General features: G+C 43.5%; 1 long non-coding RNA gene across 1 annotated transcript in view; it reads right to left on the bottom strand.

The window, feature by feature from the left end:
* Positions 1 to 556: 556 nt before the first annotated feature.
* LOC140465096 (uncharacterized) overlaps positions 557 to 21,154 on the bottom strand; it is a 63,403-nt gene continuing 42,805 nt past the window's right edge. Inside the window, exon 3 of the long non-coding RNA XR_011955095.1 lies at positions 557 to 2,494. This is a non-coding gene — a long non-coding RNA (uncharacterized lncRNA). The remainder of the gene's footprint in view (positions 2,495 to 21,154) is intronic.

Raw genomic sequence — 21,154 nt, 5'->3', positions numbered from 1 at the left:
AAGCTCATCCATCTTATTTCTAATGCTTCGTTCATTCATATATAGTATTTTTAATTTGTTGCTATCCTCACCCTTCGCAAAAACTCCTATTTCACTCAAGCTTATAGCATGATCCCTTTTTGAGTTTTCTGCGTCGTTGATACAGTTGTCTTTCTTGACTTCCCTTTTTCTACATTTCCCTTCAATTTCCTTCTCAAACATCCAGTTTGTCCCCTCCCCCCAGCTACTTAGCTTAAATGCAGCTGTGTTGCAATAGCAAACCTGCCTGCGAGAATGTTAGTCCCCCAACCTATTAAGGTGCAAACCGTCTCTCTTGAATAATTTATGCTTACCACAAAACATACCCCAATGATCCAAGAATTTACATCCTTGCTTCCTGTGCCAGTTCCCCAGCCACACTTTCAAGTCCATTATCGCCTTGTTTCTGGCCTCACCAGCCGGAGGAAATATATCAAACTCTGAAAGTGTGAGACAGATTGGAAGCAGGGATGATAGTTCACTTTAAAGAAAACAGTCAAATCGTATTTAATACACAAGCGTTATCAAAGAACCGCGTGTATATCGAATAGAGAAGCAAACTTGATGGGCTGAAAGCACTACATCCGTTCTCGTTTTATATTTCACAATGTTTAAACATATTTTGGGATATGAACATTGTATGAGGAAAACTGCATTGAGGAGATGTTCGGCTCTGAACTAGCATGACGAAAGCTCAACGTATTGAATGACCTCCTCCTTTCCCGATGTTTGTGTACAGTCTGTGGGAAAGCTCTGTAAATGTTGTCACAAGCTCTGAGATGTTAGGAAGGAGATCGCTGCAGGATCGATCGGACTGTGTTTCCCGTTCCCTTTTCTGATAACGAGGCTGGTGCCAGGTGTTCTTTCCGGGTTTATCCTTTAAGACCTCAGAGCAGTTTGATACAATTGAGTGTCTTACTTGGCCGATTCAGAGACCATTGAAGAGGTGATCACATGTCTGTGTGTCTGGAGTCACTTTTAGGCCACACCAGGAAAGCACGGGAGATTCACTTCCTGAAAGTACATTGAGGAAGGAGATCGATGTTTACAATCAACATTGGACACAAGATCACTATTACTGACACCAGATTTTCGGACTCGATATTTTATTAATTGTTTCAAGCTTCTACCAGCTGCTGGAGCATTGACCTGGTCTGAATTCGTAATCCAATGATATTTCCACAACAGCAGTATCTCCACTTGGGGGCCTATCGGAAAACACACTGAGCAAGTTATTTCTGTGCTTCTTGACAGCTCTTTCAAAAAGAATTCCCACCAATTTAACTGTCGTGATGGGAGTTCGAGGTGGTAATTGGTCAGATTGCAATTATTCTCCTCTTCGGGGATTGGACATAACTAAGTAATTTTCCACACTGGCAGGGAGATGTCAGAGTTGGATCTAGAATGAAACAGCTTCACCAGAGATGCTTCTTGTTATGCAGCACAAGTCTTCAGTCCCATTGCAGGAATGGTTTCAGGGCCCATTGCCTTTGTCATCTCTACTGTGTCCAGCTGTTTCTTCATGTCACATACAGCAAATCGAATTGCTTGAAGACTGGCATCTGTGAGTCTGTGGGCATCATGATGAGTGTGAGGTGGATCATCCAGTCAACACCCTCTGGCTGGGGGTAGTGCAGACACCATATCCTTGACTTTTTTCACTGATTTAGAGTTGTTCCTATATTTAGGATGAGGATATTTATGGCGTCCTCTGCTCCAGTAAATTGTTTAATAATCCATCGACATTTATGATTGGATTTAGCAGGACGACAGAGCTTAGATCCGATCTGTTAGTCTTGGGATCATTTCCCCTTCTCCATCTGAAGTTATTTCTGCTGTTTGGAATGCAACCAGTCACGTGTGGGTTGTCAACAGGTTTCGGTGCACGTGATTCCGACGTTGGCATCAGCCCTGTATTCAGTGACCTAACCTGGTTTCTGATGCGGTAACACTTCCATTTTCATATTCTCATTCTGCTGAGACCATCTCTCTGGTGTCACACCTCCAATTTGTTACTTTATCTCAATCCATTTAAGGTAATAATCTAAATCTTTTCTTTTCCACAATGTCAACTTCGGTGTTTGAAATGAATGTGTTTCCCTCTGTTATTGTCCTTGACATGATTAAGAGCTCTGCAGTGTCAGTGATGTCAGTCTTATGCAGTTTTAGAATGTAGGAACTTGTACACCTAACATTATCGTTCAGTCCCCAATGTACGGCGCTCCAGGTTGGACGGGATGTTTGAGCATCATTGACATCCTTCTTTGGAAATTGTCCAAAAACAGAAATTGCTGAAGAAATTACTGAAAATGTTGCAGAATCTTCTGGAATGAATGCAAAGTTGACCCTTTACAAAGCTGCCAGTTTTTCAAGCAATTTTTGTATTTTTATTTCCAGTAGCCATAGTTATTTGTTTTAGTGAAAATTTATTCTGTGCCGATTCATTTCTGGAGAAACTCACCAGGTCTGTCAGCATCTGCAGAGACAGAGAAAAAGTGTTAGCATTTCATGCCCAGTGTGACACTTCTTCAGAACTGAAAAGAATTGGAAACTGGGAATTTTAATCCCTTGTCAGAGGTGGAGGATGGGTGACAGGGAAAAGAGGGTGTGGCAAAGATAGTGGCTTTTAGCAGTGGTGAACGAGGGGATGATGTAAAATGTGTTTAAATTAAGGTGTGAATGGGGGAAAGGGGTTCTCTCAATTGAGTGCAAGATAAAGAAGACACAACCACACAAGGATATAGGGAGGCCAGGAGGGAGAATGTTGACTATGTGGCATTATATAGATCTGGCCATAGATACGTTTTCACTGTCGAGATCATCACCTCCTTTAGACAAAGGAATCCAGGTGTTGGACTTCTTATTGGCACGAGTAAGCGTTTCATGCTGCCTTAGTATTGTAATATGGAGAAAAACAAATCACCATATGAAGTTTGGGCTGAGTATTGTTTACCTGTCATGTTTAATATTGTTTAAATTTTCAGTGCTTATCTTTAAATGCTTGTTCTTGAAATTAGTATCAGATGGAGTGTAGGAGTTTGGGTGGTGACATTGTAAAAGCTTCTAAAATCATGAGAGATATGGATAGGGTGAACAGCCAAGATCTTTCCAACGGCATGGGGGAGTAAAGCCATAGAAGGCACAGGTTTAAGGTGAAAGAGGAAAGATTTAAAAGGAAGGAAGGGGCAACTTTTTTTCACAGAGGGTGGTTGGGTATGGAATGAGCTGTCAGAGGAAGTGTGGTAGATGCCAGTATATGTACAACATTTAAAACTCATTTGGACAACATATGAATGGGAAACATTTCGAGGCATATGGACCAAATGAAAGCAGGTGGGACGAGCTTAATTTGGTAAACTTGGCCAGCATGGATATTTAGAAAAGCTTCACACAGGGTCCGAGTGGTTTTGTGAAAGGGAAATTATACTTTGCCCTGTAAAATTATGCAAAGTATTTCTGGAGATGCCTGAGAATGTAACGAGCAGACTTGATAAAGGGGATCTGGTTGACACCAGGCTTTCCAGAGATTTTCCACAAGGTATTACAAAATAAAAGTTCTTACACATGACAGAAGGTCGTAGGATGATGGATAATGTATTAACATGGGATGATAATTGGTTCGCTAATCGAAATCGGAGAGTCAGGATTAATGAATCTTCATGATAAAGGTGTATCTGCTGGAGTACCACAGGTATGAGTCCGATGGCATCAGTTATTTACAATCTATACTGACAGCCTGAAAGAGGGAGTTGAGTGCAACATAACATCCGAGTTTGTGGATGACACTGAGAACCAAAGGCAGGCTGTTATTTAATGGAGAGGACTCCCAATAAAAGAGCAGTACACAAGGATTGGAGTCTTTCTGTGTATGAAACATAAAAGTCAGCATGCTGTGCAGCAAGTAACTGGGTTGGTTCAAAAGATGGGCGGCACGGTGGAACAGTGGTTAGCACTGTTGCCTCACAGCGCCAGAGACTCGGGTTCAATCCCTGACTCGAGCGACTGACTGTGTGGAGTTTGCACGTTCTCCCCGTGTCTGTGTGGGTTTCCCCCGGGTGCTCCGGTTTCCTCCCACAGTCCAAAGATGTGCGGGTCAGGTGAATTGGCCCGTAGTGTTAGGTAAAGGGGTAAATGTAGGGGAATGGGTGGGTTGCGCTTCAGTGGGTCGGTGTGGACTTTTTGGGCCGAAGGGCCTGTTTCCAATCTAATGGGTTCCTGGGACGAAAGGTTTGTGTTAATGAGAATCTCTAAAATGGTGAGGCGAACATTCATTGGGGTTTAAATGAATGAGGAGTGATACTGCTGAAAAATACAAGACACAGAGAGGGGTTGACACTGTAGATGTTGAGAAGTTGTTACCATTCCTGGGTGGAGTCCCGAACTTGAGGACATAGATACCAAATATGGAGCATCAGTCTGAGATGCAAAGTGATGTCTTCTCTCAGAAGGAAGTGAATGTCTGGAATTCCCTAACCCGGAGAGGTGTGGAGGGACAACAAATTTGGACTATACAAACACCCAGCGGGTATATATAACCCATTCACTCTCCTCAAGGAGTCGGCAAGAAAGTGGAGTCGAATCCTGGAGTAGATCAGCCATGTTCGTATTTAATGACAGGACAAGCTTGAGGGGCCAAATAACCTACTCTTGTTCCTACTGTTACTAATTTCACATGTTATGCTTTTGGAAAGTAGCTGGTTATTTTCCTGGAAGTTGTGTTGTGTAATGCTACATTCGGATGAGCAGAGGATTAGTTTGAGTTTACCCTGGGTGGGGTATGGGGGCTGGAGTTACAGCGAATCTGGGTCTGGGACATGGCTTAAATTTGGAGCAGAAGTTATAGAGATGGGAAGCCTGGAAACAGGGATTGGGGGTGAGGGTCACTTCCTGATCCAGGCTAGATTTTCCAAGTACATTTCCAAAACTACACATAACCATCGGAGTGGCCTCGATTTGCAGGTCCGAAGGGCGGAATGGAACATCAGAACACAGGGCTGAGGGATAGGAGTGGGCTATTCGGCCCTTTGATACTACCCCACCAGTAAATGAGATCGTGGCTCATCTCATTGTGGTCCCAGCTGCACTTTTCTCTCCATGCACCATTATCCCTGATTCACCTCTCTGTGGAAAATCAGATGAAGCCAACCTCGATATAATATAAAGATTCAGCCATCCCAAACTTCTGGGGAAGAAGATTTCCACTTGACTGAATTCCCACTTTGTGAATTTCTTCTCACTCCATTTGTGACTGAGGATGAAGGGTGTCACGATTTTCTTTTCTCGTCCCACTCCTCCACTGCTCACAACAAATTTTAAATGTAACCAGGTTGGTGACGTGGCCGATGATAAAGGTCTCAGACTGGGTCAGGTTCAGTGATAAGAACAAGTCAGACAGATTTCTTTAGTCCGCCACAAATTACTAACAGAACTAACGGAGGAGTATGGTGGATCTGTGGGTGGCACTGCTTCCTCACATCACCAAGGAGCTGGGTTCGATTCCAACCGTGGGCAACCCTCCATGTGGAGTTTGAACATTCTCCACGTGACTGTGTGGGTTTCCTCTCAGTGCTCCAGTTTCCTGCCACAGTCCAAAGATGTGCAGTTTAAAGTGGATTGCTCATAGTGCCCAGGGATGTGTAGGTTAGGTAGGTTAGTAATGGGAAATGTAGGGTTACACGGATAAGGTAGGGGGCCACGTCCACGTCTTTGGTGCATCAGTGCGGACTTAATGGACGGAATGTCCTGCCTCCACACTGCAAAGGGTCTATGACAATGACAACAAATTTGGCCTATACAAACACCCAGCGGGAATATACCTAATCCACACTTATCAAGGTCTTGTATGTTTCATTCTCATTCCAAGAGTACTCTGTTAAAGCCTTCATAAAATAAGCCCTTCACCCCAGGAAGACGTGAAATGAAACATCTCTGAACTGCTTTCAATGTAATTATATCCTTTCTCAGATAAGGAGACACAAAAAAAAATCTCACACTCAGATCATAAAGTTTATATTTGTTTTCTCAAAGTGCTGAGAGTCTTTGGAACACTCTTCCCCACAGACCGTTGGAGGCAGAAATATTGAATATTTTTGAGGCACCGACAGAAGGTTCATGAATAACATCAGCGTCAAGGATTTTGGAGGAATGGGCAGCAATTTGCAGAGTAGGGGAAAATGTAGACAGTGGTATCAAATTACACGGGTCCGGAACATCTAGGAATATAATGCAAAATGAAATGATAATATCAATAAAACATTAAGGGGGAATCCAAGATACTGGAGATCCGGAAGGTCTGTTTTGCTGGGCTCTGCATCACAGCACGGGCAAAATGGTTCTCTAACCCATCCCATCCCAGCCATTTATGTAAAATTCAACAAGTTATCAAGTGGAAATGACAAAACATGGGAAAGGATCAAGTAAGTCCCAACACGGTTCACCCGTCAGAAGCATCGAGCATTCCTGAGGCTGTAGCTGCAACCCACTCTGCTCGTTCCATAGACCCAGTTACTCACCAGGCCTTGGTCACTGAGTTCACCAAGTTATGTGAAATGATTGAAGTAATGATTGAAGAAGGGTTCAGCAGTGGCTAGAGCCACTCTCAGCCGTGCTCCAAAAACATGAGCAGCAACTTGACAGCCTTGGAAACAGAACAGATTATGCCAAGCGCCGAACTGCAGCGACAGAGACCGCGATCAGTTCCTTTCAGGAGAGGATCCTCGCCTTTGAAAAGCAGGTCTATACCTTAACTGAACACGTCGACTACCTCGACAACAGGCATAGGATGAAGAATGTTCACATCGTCCGTTTGCTGGACCGGATGGAAGGTGGTCAGCCAGTGAGTTTATTGAGAACTGGCTGCAGCGATTCCTTCATTTCAAAACTGAAAAGGGACGGGTGAGGACTGAAACAGTTCATCGGGTTATGGTGCAGAGGTCAGACGCAGACCCCTGCCTTCGCCCTGTCCTTGTGCAGTTACATAGTTATGGGGATAAACATAGGCAGATGGAATCTTCCAGAACCCAGTGGAAAGATCCGATGGCTTTAATTCACGAGGGCTCCAGGATTATGATCTTTCAGGACTTTTCAACGGTGGTGATTCAGGAAAGAAAATCTTTTGATGATATCAAGAGAAGAGTAAGGGAAGTCGGAGTCAGTATTCCCTAATATACCCAGCGGTGCTCCGTATTGCTTTCAATGGATCCATACACTCGTCTGACTCTCCAGAGAAAGCGAAAACTTTGTGGACATTTTAAAGTAAGATGGATGTTTAGATAATCATGTTTCTCTCTTAAAGAAATTTTCTTGGATTTTTCTAGTATTAACCAGTATTAAATTATAGTCGGGGATGAGTAGAGTACTCACTTTTAACTTCTTCATTAGTATTACTACTCTTATTCTCTTTCCTTGCACATGTCCGGGGTGCGGCTCAAGCTGGAGCGGGTTACAAAGGTAATTGTGATGACTAAATACCGACCAAAGGGCAGTTGAAGCCTGATGCTTGTCGTTAATTGCCCTGGATGTCGTATTGGTAGCAGGCAGAAGTTAAGGTTTTGGGGTATGTAACTGTCCCCACTGAACGGGCGTGGTTGGGGTGAGTAAATTCCCTATGGAGTGTCATTGGCACGTTGGATTATGTTTCATTTTTTGTTTTTTTTTGTGTGTGTTTAGTTTTGGAAAGTTTTGACAGCTTGTTAGATGTAGTAGTCTTAGTTCGTGTTGTTTTGAAGCTCTATGAGTCTTTTTTCATTCATGATCAGCGATGTGTAATTCGAGTTCTTCCTCTCTACAGCTCAAATGTTGCGACAGTGTGTGATGGATAATGATGTGCTTAAATGGGGTACCTGGAACAATAAGCGGAGCCATCGTCCAGTCAAGAGGAAAAATGTACTTTCTAGTCTTAGAAAGGAGAGGATGGATGTTGTCCTATTGCAGGAGATGCATCTTGATGACAAGGAACATTTGATATTACAGCAGGGCGGGTTTGATCGAGTTTATTTCTCGTTTTATTAATAATAGGAGTAGGGGAGAAGCCATACTGGATAGGAAGAATCTTCCAGTTAAATTACTAGATTACATTAGACATTCACAGGAGGGTCATAATCCCCAAACCATTGAACTATGGGAAAGATAGATGGTAAATATTCAGCCTGGAGCCCAGGTACAAGTGGAGTTCCGCAGGGTTCAGTTCTGGGTCCTCTGCTGTTTGTAACTTTTATTAATGACTTAGATGAGGGAGTCGAAGGGTGGGTCAGTAAATTTGCAGATGATACGAAGATAGGTGGAATTGTGGACAGTGAGGAGGGCTGTTGTCGGCTGCAGAGGGACTTAGATATGATGCAGAGCTGGGCTGAGGAGTGGCAGATGGAGTTCAACCCTGCCAAGTGTGAGGTTGTCCATTTTGGAAGAACAAATAAGAATGCGGAATACAGGGTTAATGGTAGGGTTCTTAGTCAGGTGGAGGAACAGAGGGATCTTGGGGTCTATGTACATAGATCTTTGAAGGTTGCCACTCAGGTGGATAGAGTTTGTAAGAAGGCCTATGGAGTATTATCGTTCATTAGCAGAGGGATTGAATTCAAGAGTCGTGAAGTGATGTTGCAGCTGTACAGGACTTTGGTTAGGCCACAGTTGGAGTACTGTGTGCAGTTCTGGTCGCCTCACTTTAGGAAAGATGTGGAAGCTTTGGAGAGGGTGCAGAGAAGATTTACCAGGATGTTGCCTGGAATGGAGAGTAGGTCGTACGAGGATAGGTTGAGAGTTCTAGACCTTTTCTCGTTGGAACGGCGAAGGATGAGGGGTGACTTGATAGAGGTTTATAAGATGATCAGAGGAATAGATAGAGTAGACAGTCAGAAACTTTTTCCCCGGGTACAACCGAGTGTTACAAGGGGACATAAATTTAAGGTGAAGGGTGGAAGGTACAGGGGAGATGTCAGGGGTGGGTTCTTTACCCAGAGAGTGGTGGGGGCATGGAATGCACTGCCCGTGGGAGTGGTAGAGTCAGAATCATTGGCGACCTGTAAGTAGCATTTGGATAGGTACATGGATGGGTGCTTAATCTAGGTTAGAAGTTCGGCACAACATCGTGGGCCGAAGGGCCTGTTCTGTGCTGTATTGTTCTATGTTCTATGTTCTATGTTCTAATACAGTATTTTGAATGGTTATTGCCTCCCGGCGCACCCTCTTAAAACCTTGGTACATGCATTTCCCAAATTAAGTTATCGTGTCTCATGGTGCATTAGTGCAGATGATTTCAACTGTCTTATGGACCCCACAGTGGACAGAATGTCCAAAGGTCACCCAATACCCTCGTCATAATGTAAGCAATTAGTTGGTTCTTGTGCAGAACTAGAGCTGGTGGATATCTGGAGGCATATCCACATCACAAGTAGGGATTTTATATTCGCCTAAAACCCGCATAAATGACAGACGAATGTTCATCTCTTCTCCATCCCTGCAACAATCTTAGATTCGGTGGCGTCCTGCACAATTGGGAAAATTACCATTTCTGACCATGAAGCAGTATAACAGTTTCGAGACGCTGGCAAATGGATCCTTTTTTTCTTTAGTTAATTGGGTATTTCTGTAAAGATTTCAGATCTTTCTTAGCCATTAATGCAGATTCAACCAGTAACACATCCATTCTATGGGAAACTGCTAACGCTCATGCCAAGGGAATAGTTATTCATCTGGAAGCGGCAGAAGGGGGAGCAGGAACGCTGGCTTTAGGCACAGCTGAGGACAGCCAAGAGTGCATACTGTGAGAGCCCCTCAGTGCCTAATCTGCAGAGGGTCACAACACTTCTGTCTACAGTGAATTCCTCGCTCACACAGACAGCCAGGAAGGAACATACTTTTGAATAACAAAGGCTGTTTGAACATGGAGATAAGCCAGGCAAGTATTTAGCCTAACTTGCCAGGAAAATGAGCGCCCCGTCAAGCCATTACCTCAATTTGGGAAGGTACTGGGATCCTTCCCTCCGATTCCAAAAAGATTAATGCAGCCTGTCCGAGAGTTTTCTCCGAATTATTTCAGACTGAACATTTTGAGGATAGATGGATTAAGATGGAGTCATTTTTCAAGAACCTGGGTTTTCCAGGAGTAACCCCTGAAAAAGTGATGTGCCTTAATGCACCATTGTCAGCGCAGGAGGGTGTGAAGCAACTTCAGCATGTAAAGGTGCACGTTCCTGACGGATTTCTGAGTGAATTTTATAAATAATTTATAAACCTATTGTCACGGCTGATGTTTGACATATTCTGTCACTCATACAGTCACGAACACCTCCCTTTTCCTTAAGAGAGAGGCTCTGATGCTTAAGAATGGAAGACCCTGGAGGATTGTGCTTCTTACACGCCAATCTCACTTTTAAATGTTGGTTTCAAAATCCCGTCTGTGACCTGTACATTAAGGTGGAAACTTTGCTCCCTTCCGTTACCAAAGAGGACCAAACAGGATTTATAAAGGGCCGCAGATCTTCCTAAAATGTTAAGAGTTTTCTCAATATTTTCCAAGAGTGACAACAACAATCTGTCCAGGGATTAATGATCTCTTTAGATGAGAGAAGGCATTTGGTTGGGTTGAGTGGCCGGATATCTTCTGTATATTAGAACGGTTTGGTCTACACAAACTTTTTATCAAGTGGGTGAGGGTCCTTTACCGCAATCCTCTGGCTGCAGTTCTCACGAATGGTGTGGCCAACCAGTAATATTAATATTTCTCCAGGCAGCCGCCAAGGTTGACACCTTTCACCATTGTTGTTTACGTTGGGGATTGAGCCACTGGCGGAGGCCATCCGTAGGGATGCCCACATATCTGCCCCAGAAGTACGATAGAAGTCACGTGAGATTACATTGTATGCTTTTTGTCAAATTCCGCAATTTCGGTAGTTCATGTGATGCAATTCATTGATTCGCTTGTTGCCTTTCCGGGTGATAAGATTAATTTTACAAATTTGGAGGCCATGCCTATGGGAGGTCTTAGGGAAATACCTGATACTGAGGCCAAATCCTGGTTTACTTTTAAATGGTCACTGGGGTGGTTTCCATATTTCAGTATATTCATTGCATCTGTCTTTGATCATTTATTTAGTGTGAACTGTATCCATTTGTTTGACAAAATTAAACAAGACCTTCAAAGATGGGAGGCATTTGCAATATCCAGGCTAGGTCGGATAGCTGTTATTAAAATGAATGTAGGGGTAAATGTAGGGGAATGGGTCTGAGTGGGTTGCGCTTCAGCGGATCAATGTGAACTTGTTGGGCCGAAGGGCCTGTTTCCAAACTTTAAGTAATCTAAGTTGGCTTTTAGAAAAAAATGACTGGTTTAGCTCTTTTATTTGGCACCAAAAGTAATTCTTTATCAAGCTAACAAAATTGCAACTGGCCCACAGATTTTGGGGAGTTGATCTCCCCGATTAAAAGCAATCAATTAGGTTTTTTTCATCCTATGTGAGTGCCTGGGCGACTGAAGTCTCGGCATCAATATGGCTAGACATTGAGCCCTCTCAGACAAAGTGAACCCTTATTAGTCTGTTGTTCTTAGATAAAATGACAACATTTATGGAGTATTGTCATAAACTAATGATGAACAATACTGTTAAAACTTGAAGGACAATGCATCAGATCGAGGGCAATACAGACAAAACCATGTTTCTTACCCCTATAATTGATATACCGGGTTGTCAACCGGGGGTGATGGATTCCAGGTTTAAACTATGGGCAGTGAGGGGGATACCTTGCTTGCATGATTTAGAATTAGTAGAATCGCTACAGTGTGGAAACAGGTCATTGGGCCCAGCAACACCACTTCGACCCTCCGAAGAGTAACCCACCCTCACCCATTCCCCTACCATCTTATATTTACCCTGGCTAATGCCCAAACGTACAGATCCTGGAACACTATGAGCGATTTAGCAATGGCCAATTCATCTAACTGCACATGTTTGTGACTGTTGGAGGAAACCTATGCAGACACAGTTGAGAATATACAAACTCCACACAGCTAGTCACCCAAGGCTGGAACCAAACCCGTGACCCTGGTACTGTGAGACAGTGCAAACCACTGAGCCACCACGTGTTACTTGAGGGAGAAACAATGATATCATTTGGTCAAATAACTAGTTAAGGATGGACTACCTAGTAGAGACTTCTTCTGTTTTTTTTTCCAGATTAGAGATTTGATTTTAAAAAAACCGAGACTGATAGATCCAAGACACAGAAGTGGGTTCTTTTTGCTAAGAATACACTCTCTGTCAGTACCCTTTATCATCAGTTGGATAATGTCCCCTCAGACAAGACTGTGCAGCTTCGTGACGTCTGTGTGAGAGAGTTGAGGGTTTAGATCTCTTCGGAGACATTTGAGGATATTTGTGAAAATGCTCAAAGGATTTTGATCTGTAACAGGTCACATTCCATGCAGTTGTAAATTCTTCATCGGGTGAATCTGACACCAGTGTTTCTCTCAAAATTCAAAGTGGGATTATCTTCAGCATGTCCGAAATGCAGAATGACTACAGGCACTCTTACTCATTGCATGTGGTCTTGCTGCAGGCTTCAGGTATATTGGATCACTGTGTTCGGTGTGGTAGAGTGGGTCGTGGGGACCGAATTGGAGATGGACCCGGTTTCTCTTTTCCTGGGCCTACCCAGAGTATCTTATGCATGGGAAAAAAATCATTACTTTCTGTGCTAGGAAACTTATTCTGTTGTGTTGGATGTGTGAAAACTCCTCGGGGCTGTTGGTCTTTGTAAGCTCCTCATGGAAAATATCCCTTTGGACTTTCTCACCAATATGGTGCACCAAAAAACAGAGATTCGTATAAGTCATAGAGTCAGAGAGATGTAAAGCATGGAAACCTTCGGTCCAACCCATCCATGCCAACCATATATCCCAAACCAATCTAGTCCTACCTGCCAGCAACCGGCCCAAAAGGCTCCAAACCCTTCGTATTCATATACCCATCCAAATGCTTCTTAAATGTTGCACTTGTATCAGCCTCCCCAACCTCACCTGGCAGCTCATTCCATTCACGTGCTACCCTCTGTTTGAAATAATTGCCCCGTAGGTCTCTTTTATATCTTTCGCCTCTCACCCTAAACCTATGGCCTCTCGTTCTGGACTCCCCGACCCCAGGGAAAAGACTTTACCTATTTACCCTATCCATGCCCCTCATAATTTTGTAAACCTTTATAATGTCACCCGTCAGCCTCCGGCGCTCCAGGGAAAACAGCCCCAGCCTATTCAGCCTCTCCCTGTAGCTCAAATACTCTAACCCTGGCAACATCCTTGTAAATCTTTTCTGAACCCTTTCAAGTTTCACAACATATTTCCGATAGGAAGGAGACCAGAATTGCACGCAATATTACAACAGTGGCCTATCCAATGTCCTGTACTGTCGCAACATGATCTTCCCACTGCTCTACTCTATACTCGGACCAAAAAAGGAAAGCATACCAAACGCCTTCTTCACTATCCTATCTACCTGCGACTCCACTTTCAAGGAGCAATGAACCTGCACTCCAAGGTCTCTTTGTTCAGCAACACTCCCTGCGACTTGACCATTAAGTGTATAAATCCTGCTAAGATTTGCTTTCCCAAAATGCAGCACATCGGATTTATCTGAATTAAACTCCATCTGCCACTTCTCAGCCCATTGGCAATTTGGTCAAGATCCTGTTGTAATCTGAGGTGATCTTCTTCGCTGTCCACTACACCTCCAATTTTGGTGTCATCTGCAAACTTACTAACTGTACCTCTTATGCTCGCATCCAAACCATTTATGTCAATGACAAAAAGTAGTGAATCCAGCACCGATTCTTGTGGCACTGCACTGGTCACAGGCCTCCAGTCTGAAAAACAACCCTCCACCATCACTCTCTATCTTCTACCTTTGAGCCAGTTATGTATCCAAATGGCTAGCTCTCCCTATATTCCATGAGATCTAACCTTGCTAATCTGTCTCCCATGGGGAACCTTATGAAAACCCTTACTGAAGTCCATATAGATCACATCTACCCCTTTCCCCTCATCAATCCTCTTTGTTACTTCCTCAAAAAACTCAATCAAGTTTGTGAGACATGATTTCTCACGCACAAAGCCATGTTGACTATCCCTAATCAGTCCTTGCCTTTCTAAATACATGCACATCCTGTCCCTCAGGATTCCTTCCAACAACTTGCCCACCACCAACGTCAGGCTCACTGGTCTACAGTCCCCTGGCGTGTCCTTACCACCCTTCTTAAACTGTGGCACCACGTTATCCAACCTCCAGTCTTCCGGCACCTCACCTGTGACTATCCATATTACAAATATCTCAGCAAGAGGCCCAGCAACCACTTCTCGAGCTTCCCATAGAGTTCTAGGGTATACCTGATCAAGTCCTGGGGACCTGTTTCAAGACATCCTTGGATATCTATCCACCTTTACCCATTTTACTACATCCAGCACTTCCTCCTCTGTAATATGGACATTTTGCAAGGTGTCACCATCTATTTCCCTGCGTTTTATGTCTTCCACAATAAATACTGATGCAAAATACTCGTTTAGTATCTCCCCCATACTTCCTGTGCTAGGAAAAAAATATTCTGTTGTGCTGGATGTCTGAAAGCCCCCCGGGCCTGTTGGGTCCTTGTAAGCTCATCATGGAGAATATCCTTTTGGACATTCTCACCAGTATGGTGCACCAAAAAGCAGAAATTTATATAAGATATGGCAACCCTTTTTGGATTACCCCGATACAGGCTTATCTGCCACTCTAAAAAGGGCTTTTACATAGCCATGACGATACTGTCTTATGAATTTAGTATGAAGAATTACGAACATATGAATGTGTATTGCTCTCGAAGAACGAGAACTATCATTTTGTTATGCTGAGCCAAATTATTTATTTATTGTTTATTGTTTATTTTTTTGTTTTTCTTCTGTCCATTTAGAGACTTTAACTTGTTTTGTATGTACATGCAATTGAGTGTAATTTTGTTCAGTTATTTGAGTTGTTTTGTTATTGGTTTAATATAATAATAAAAACCTCTTTTTCAATAAAAATGTTTGTTAAAAAATTAAAATGCCAGAATTGATTACCAAAGAACTCTCATTAGAGAGCCGACTCATCGTGGTTTATCCTGAATGTCACCACACCCCAGTGACAGGGTGAGGTTGAGAGAGCGTCCCCTTCATGGTAACTTCTGTCAGTGTGGGGAATTGAACCTGCCCTGGTGTCCTCCCTCTACATCACAAACCAACCATCCAGCCAACTGAGAGGGAGACTGTGTAACTGTTACACACAGAATCAGTCACAGACAAAGGGCAAGAGAAACTTTCATGACACAAAAAAAGTATATTTGAGATAATCGTCATGGTAACGGCTGAGGATGAAAACGTTCTCTGCCAGAAATTGTATTTTATAATGAGTCAAGTGTTTGGAAGCTTTCTTTGGCTGAATACAATAAGATGAGACAAGTGAAATAACCAGAATGTCTAATTGTGGTTTGATATCGATAACCATAAAATAAGTGCATGTTTTTGATTGGTCTGTGGAAAGCATGATGACTGTTGCATGAATTTATAAATCAGATGAAATATGTTGTTAGGATAGTCCGTCCCCATGAGAAATGCCTTCGGAACACATGCTAGAAGAAACCCGGGATATGAAGTGTCTGAGAATCGTCTGCTCGGTAACAGGAACCTGGGGGTTGAATGACTGAAAGTTCCTGTAACATGGAGCTGAGAAAACCATCACATCACCCCCAGACGTATTGAATGTTGGAGCATATTTGAAGTCATGAATGGCCTCATGATGGATTTTAATTGTGTGTGATTTGAAAAACGTACATCTCTACTCCATCCTCTTACGTGTTACACACTGGGGCACAGCCGTTTCCTGAAACTGGGAATAAGTTGGAACATTATCTGGAACATTCCATAATTGGCATTCTCCAGAATATTTTATAATTGTGTGTGTGGGAGGGGCATTAGAAAAGCAAGAGAGAAAGAGAGGGAAGATGCTGCATGCAGTAGTCAGAGTGAAGGAGCATGAGCCTTGTTCGGGGGTCGGTGCTATAACTGATATGCAGTGAGTGTGAGGGAGCAGAGAGAATACGGTGACCCTTATCCTGACAGAGCAGGGAAGGTTATTGATGATTGTCCTGTTTTGCTCAGACTGCACACTGCACTGAGCTGGGCGAGGAGTTCAGACCATGCGCGGTGGGTCTGGTGGTGTGATCCCTCTGGTAAGAGAATGGTCTCCCTCTGTGCTAGCCCATCCACCACGACCTCCGTGCCTCTGTTGACAAACCGTGGTGTAATTTCCCCTTAGCTGCTATGCTCGGGGTAAACTGCGCAGGGCAGTTCTGAACTGAGAAAGCACAACCATGTACCCATTGGCTTTTTAAAGATGGCACAAGTGTCAGGGGTCACAGAATATCCGGGGCTTCCCGGCAATGGTGAGTACCTCCAGTCTTGATGGGTTGGAGAATCAGGCTGGCATTGTATGAGAGGGACACTATGGAGTGGGGTGGCTAGTTAATGAGGTGAGTTTGGTAAGATAGCACCAGGAAACTCGCTCGGCCTCGTACAGACAACCCCTCTGTCACACTTAATTAAAATGTCACTGCAACAGTTTTTTTGTTAGATTCAGCCCAGTGAGGCGAAGACTCTGCTGTCCTCATTTGCAGTTACAAAGCTGCAGAACAAATGCTCATCCAAAACTCTCCATCGCCTGAACTCACAGCAATATCCCTTTCACTCATAATTCTTCGAAATACTGACCCGTGTTGCATGATACTATCGAAATGTCTTCATTCTGAAACCTGTGAACATATCCTTCCATGACATTTTATCTCAGTCTCTCCACCCCCCCCCCCCCCCCCCCGCATCCTATCTCCACCCCAAAACACACTCATTTACATATTACACGAGACTGCCAGTATGACTGGTCATTTGGCCTAGCTGGTCCATGGCAACCAAAATGTTCATCCAGACTCACCCCATTTCCCTGCCCTTGTTCTGTATCCCTCTAATCCTTTCCTATCTGTGTATTTGTCCAATTGCCTTTTCAATGTTGTTATTGTACCCACCTCAATCACTTCCACTGACAGCTCAGTCCATATGCGTACCACACTCTATGTAAAAAAACGTTGCCCCTCAGTTTCATTTTTATATTTTTTATCCTTTCCAAACATTAATGGATGTCCTCTAGTCATCGATTCACCAAACTTGAGAAAGAAGTTTGAAGTATTCACCCCATGCATGCCTCTCATGATTTTATAAGGGCTACACTTCTATAAGAACCCCCTCGGTTTCCTAAGCTGTAAAGAAATAAGTTCTAACCTGTCCAACCTCTGCCTATAACTTAGAGCTTTTAGCCCAGGAAACATCTTTGGAAGTTTGTTCTGCATACTTTCTAGTTCAATAATATCCTTTCTAGAGCAAGATGAACAAAACTGAACACAATACTCCAACTGCAGCATTACCAACATCCTGTACAATTGCAGCATAACGTCCCAACTTCTATACTCAATGCGTTGATGAAGGCCAATGTGCCAATAGCCTTCTTCACTGTCCTGTGTATCTGTGACTCAAATTTCAGACAACCGTGCACCTGATCTCCAACATCCTTTTGTTCCACTACACGTCTTAAGGCACTATCATTCATCATTAAACTCCTACCTGGATTTGACTTTCCAAAATGGAAGACGCCACAATTATCTAAATTAAACTCCATTTGCTATTTCTCAGCCCACTTCCCCAGCTGATCAAGGAACTGCTACAATTTCTGATAACGGTCCTCACTGTAAATAATGTCTCCTAATTTAGTGTCATCTGCAAACCTACTAACGTTGCGTTGTGCACTCTGGTCCAAATCATTGGTATAGATAACAAACAGCAATGGGCCCAGGACCGACCACTAAGGCACTCCAGTCCGACAAGCATACCTCCACCATAGCCATTTGTTTCAGAACATTAAGCCAATTGTGTCCCCAATTTGCCAGTTTACATTGGAGTCCATGCGATCTAACCTTCTAGAGCGGCCTACCATGTAGAACCTTATCAAAGGCCTTACTGAAATCCATATAGACTATGTCCACCATCTTTCCTCGTCAACCTTCCAAGTTACTTCCTCAAAAATCTCGATCAAAATTTGTCAGGCATGATCTTCCACGCACAAAGCTATGCTGACTGCTCCAAGTCAAACTCTGTCTTCACAAATGCATCTATATCTTATATCTCCAAACCTTCTCAAGTGGTTTCCGAAACAGATGTGAAGCTTACTGGTCTATATTTCCCAGGCTTTTCTTTGCAGCCCTTCTGAATAAGGACACAACATTTGCTACTGCCAAGTCTTCTGAGACCTTGTCCCTGAACTACCTTCTCTCGCCTTGTGCAGTGCTCTTAGATATATCTGGTCAGGATCAAGAAATTTATCTGACTGCGCATTCTAATATGTCCAACAGCAACTCTACTGTGATATGGACTGTACCAAGATATCACAACTAACCTCCCAAAGGTCACAGGGCTTCATGTCTTTCTTCATGATAAACACAGAGGGGAAATTGAGGATCTCACCCATCTCTTGAGGTTTTACACATACATGCCCATTTTGGATTGTAAGGCGTCCTATCTCCCTCTAGTTGTTCTTTTTATTTACTATACTGAATTTGGATTCATCTTAATTTGCTCAGCCAAGGCTATCTCATACCCCATTTTAGCCCTGCTGATTTCCTTCTTCAGTAAACTCCTGTAACCCCTGTGTACCTCCAGAGATTCCCTTGGAACCAGCTGCCTGTACTTGAGTGACGTCTCCTTTCTTTCTGGTCAGAGCCTCAATATCTCTTGTCATCTAGGGTTCTCTCTTCCAGCCTCACTTTCCCTTCACCCTCACAGGAACATGCAGACCTTGAACTCGAGCTATCTCACTTTGAAGCCCTCCCACTTGCCATGGATCCTTTTATCTGGAAACACACTACTCCAATCAAGCCCTGCAATCCCCTGTCGAATTTCAACAAAATTTGCCTTGCCCCAATTTAGAACTTGAATCTGTGGGCCAATTTCTTCCCTACCATACCTATTTTAACATTAATACATCTCTGGTCACTTTTCCCAAAATGCTCCCCCACTTTACCTCCGTCACCTATCCTGCCCTGTTTCCCAACAGTAGGTCGAGTTTGTCCCTTCCCGAGTAGGACCCTGAACATGCTGCTTGTGGAAGCTTTCCTGAACACACTTAACAAATTACGTTCCATCTAAGTTCTTAACCCTCTGGAAGTCCCCATCTATGTTAGGATAATTAAAATCACCTATTATGACAACCCTATTGTTCCTGCAAGTCTCGCCAGTCTCCCTGCATATTTGTTCTTCTAATTCCCATTGATTATTTGAAGGCTTATTGTGCAACCACTATAACGTTACCAACCCCTATTATTGTTTGCATCATTTACAAGATCTCATTGGATATTATCTCAATTATTTCATCTTTAAATACTAGAGTGATACACGCCTTAATCAGAACTATTGGCATTTGAATTGTTTCCATTTACATCTCTTCCTCGCAGTGACCTTCACATTAGCAGCATCCCTTGTCAAGGCACAGTGGAGATATGGAGCTGTAAATGGATGGGAGCTGCACATCCTGTCAGTTCCAACTTTGGTTGCAATTTCCCCACACTGAGCTGCGATCTAACACAGTGTAACCGAACAATGCAACAGCCTGGGTTTATATATTAATGAACCAGTGCGGACTGCACAGCCCCCCCACGCTGGACATTTAGCCCAGGATTATAGATCCAGCATTGGTGTGGGCTGCACAGAGTTTCACTCTGGATATAGCTGGGTTGCATTCAGCAGTACACTAGCCGGATCTACACAGTGGTCCATCCTGAATATGTAATGGTTATGTGAGTTAGATTGCGAATGTGAGAGAACTAAATATCTGGCTATGCCTTTATTTTTGTTTTAATTATTGTGATTGGACTCTTCAAATCGTGACTCATCCAGTTCGACCCGACCCTCTGGATGAGTCATGGTAACTGTTGTTACAGCATCTGGATCTGCAACATGACCAACAATGGAGCACAGGCTGCAGAGAGGGGCAACTCTGTAAAATGGAATGAGGGAATCACCATCAGATCAGCCCTGGTCTTAGTGAATGGTGGGGCAGGATTGAATGGACCACTGATGCAACATATTCATATATTTCTGTTTATTCCAAGCAAACTCCCCTTCTCTCCCAGTGTCTCATACTGGTGGGGAGTGAGTCACCTCCTCCTGTTCCTGCGTAACAGTATCCTCAAGCCTCACTATCCTCCAGATTTCCCTGTGCCCCAGTTTTGAGCAGTTGAGTGACTGTCTCCTGTCCCTGTGCCCCAGTTTCAAGCAGTTGAATGACTCCCTCCTGATCCCAAGTTTGTGAATATACATGTCCTCCTCCTGCTCCTGAGTAACAGGCTCCAATAGCTCTGTGCTCACCTGCTGCTCCTGTGGAATGGAACTGAGGGACTGAATGGCCTCTTCACATCCCTTACAGCTTTTTCTTGACTAAAGGCCTTTCCCCTGTTTCTGTAAAACACCATCAAATTCTGAATGATGTATTTTTGTATTTGACTCTTAGTGATTGAGCAAACAAGCCGATTGCCAAAATTCAGAAGCTGAATGGCCTCCTCCTGTTCCCGTGTTATACACTGAAGAGTCAATAGACTCTCAGAGATGTACAACACGGAAAAAGATCATTCTGTCTGGTCATCCATACCGCCAAACATCCTAAATTAATCTCGTCCCCCTTGCCAGCACTTGGCCCATCACCCTCTACACATTTCCCATGCATGTATCCATCCAAATGCCTTTTAAATGGTGTAACTGTACCCGCCTCCACCACCTCTTTTGTCTGTTCAATCCATACACACAGCGGTCTCTGTGTGAAAATGTTGTCCCTCATGTCCCTTTTTAAATCTTTCTCCTCTCACCTTAAACTTTTGTCTTCTAATTTTGGACTCGTCTATCCTGGGAAGACCTTGACTGTTTACCTTATCTATGCCCCTCTTGATTTTATAAACCCCTTTAAGGATCCCCCCCCCGCAGCCTCAACACTTGAAAATAGCCCCAGCCTATTAAAACTCTCCCTCTAACACTAACCCTCCAACA

The sequence above is a fragment of the Chiloscyllium punctatum genome, chromosome 41 (genome assembly GCF_047496795.1).
Source record: "Chiloscyllium punctatum isolate Juve2018m chromosome 41, sChiPun1.3, whole genome shotgun sequence".
Lineage (NCBI taxonomy): Eukaryota > Metazoa > Chordata > Chondrichthyes > Orectolobiformes > Hemiscylliidae > Chiloscyllium > Chiloscyllium punctatum.
Note: the sequence above shows the minus strand (reverse complement) of the source record. Positions and strands in the feature narration are given on the sequence as shown.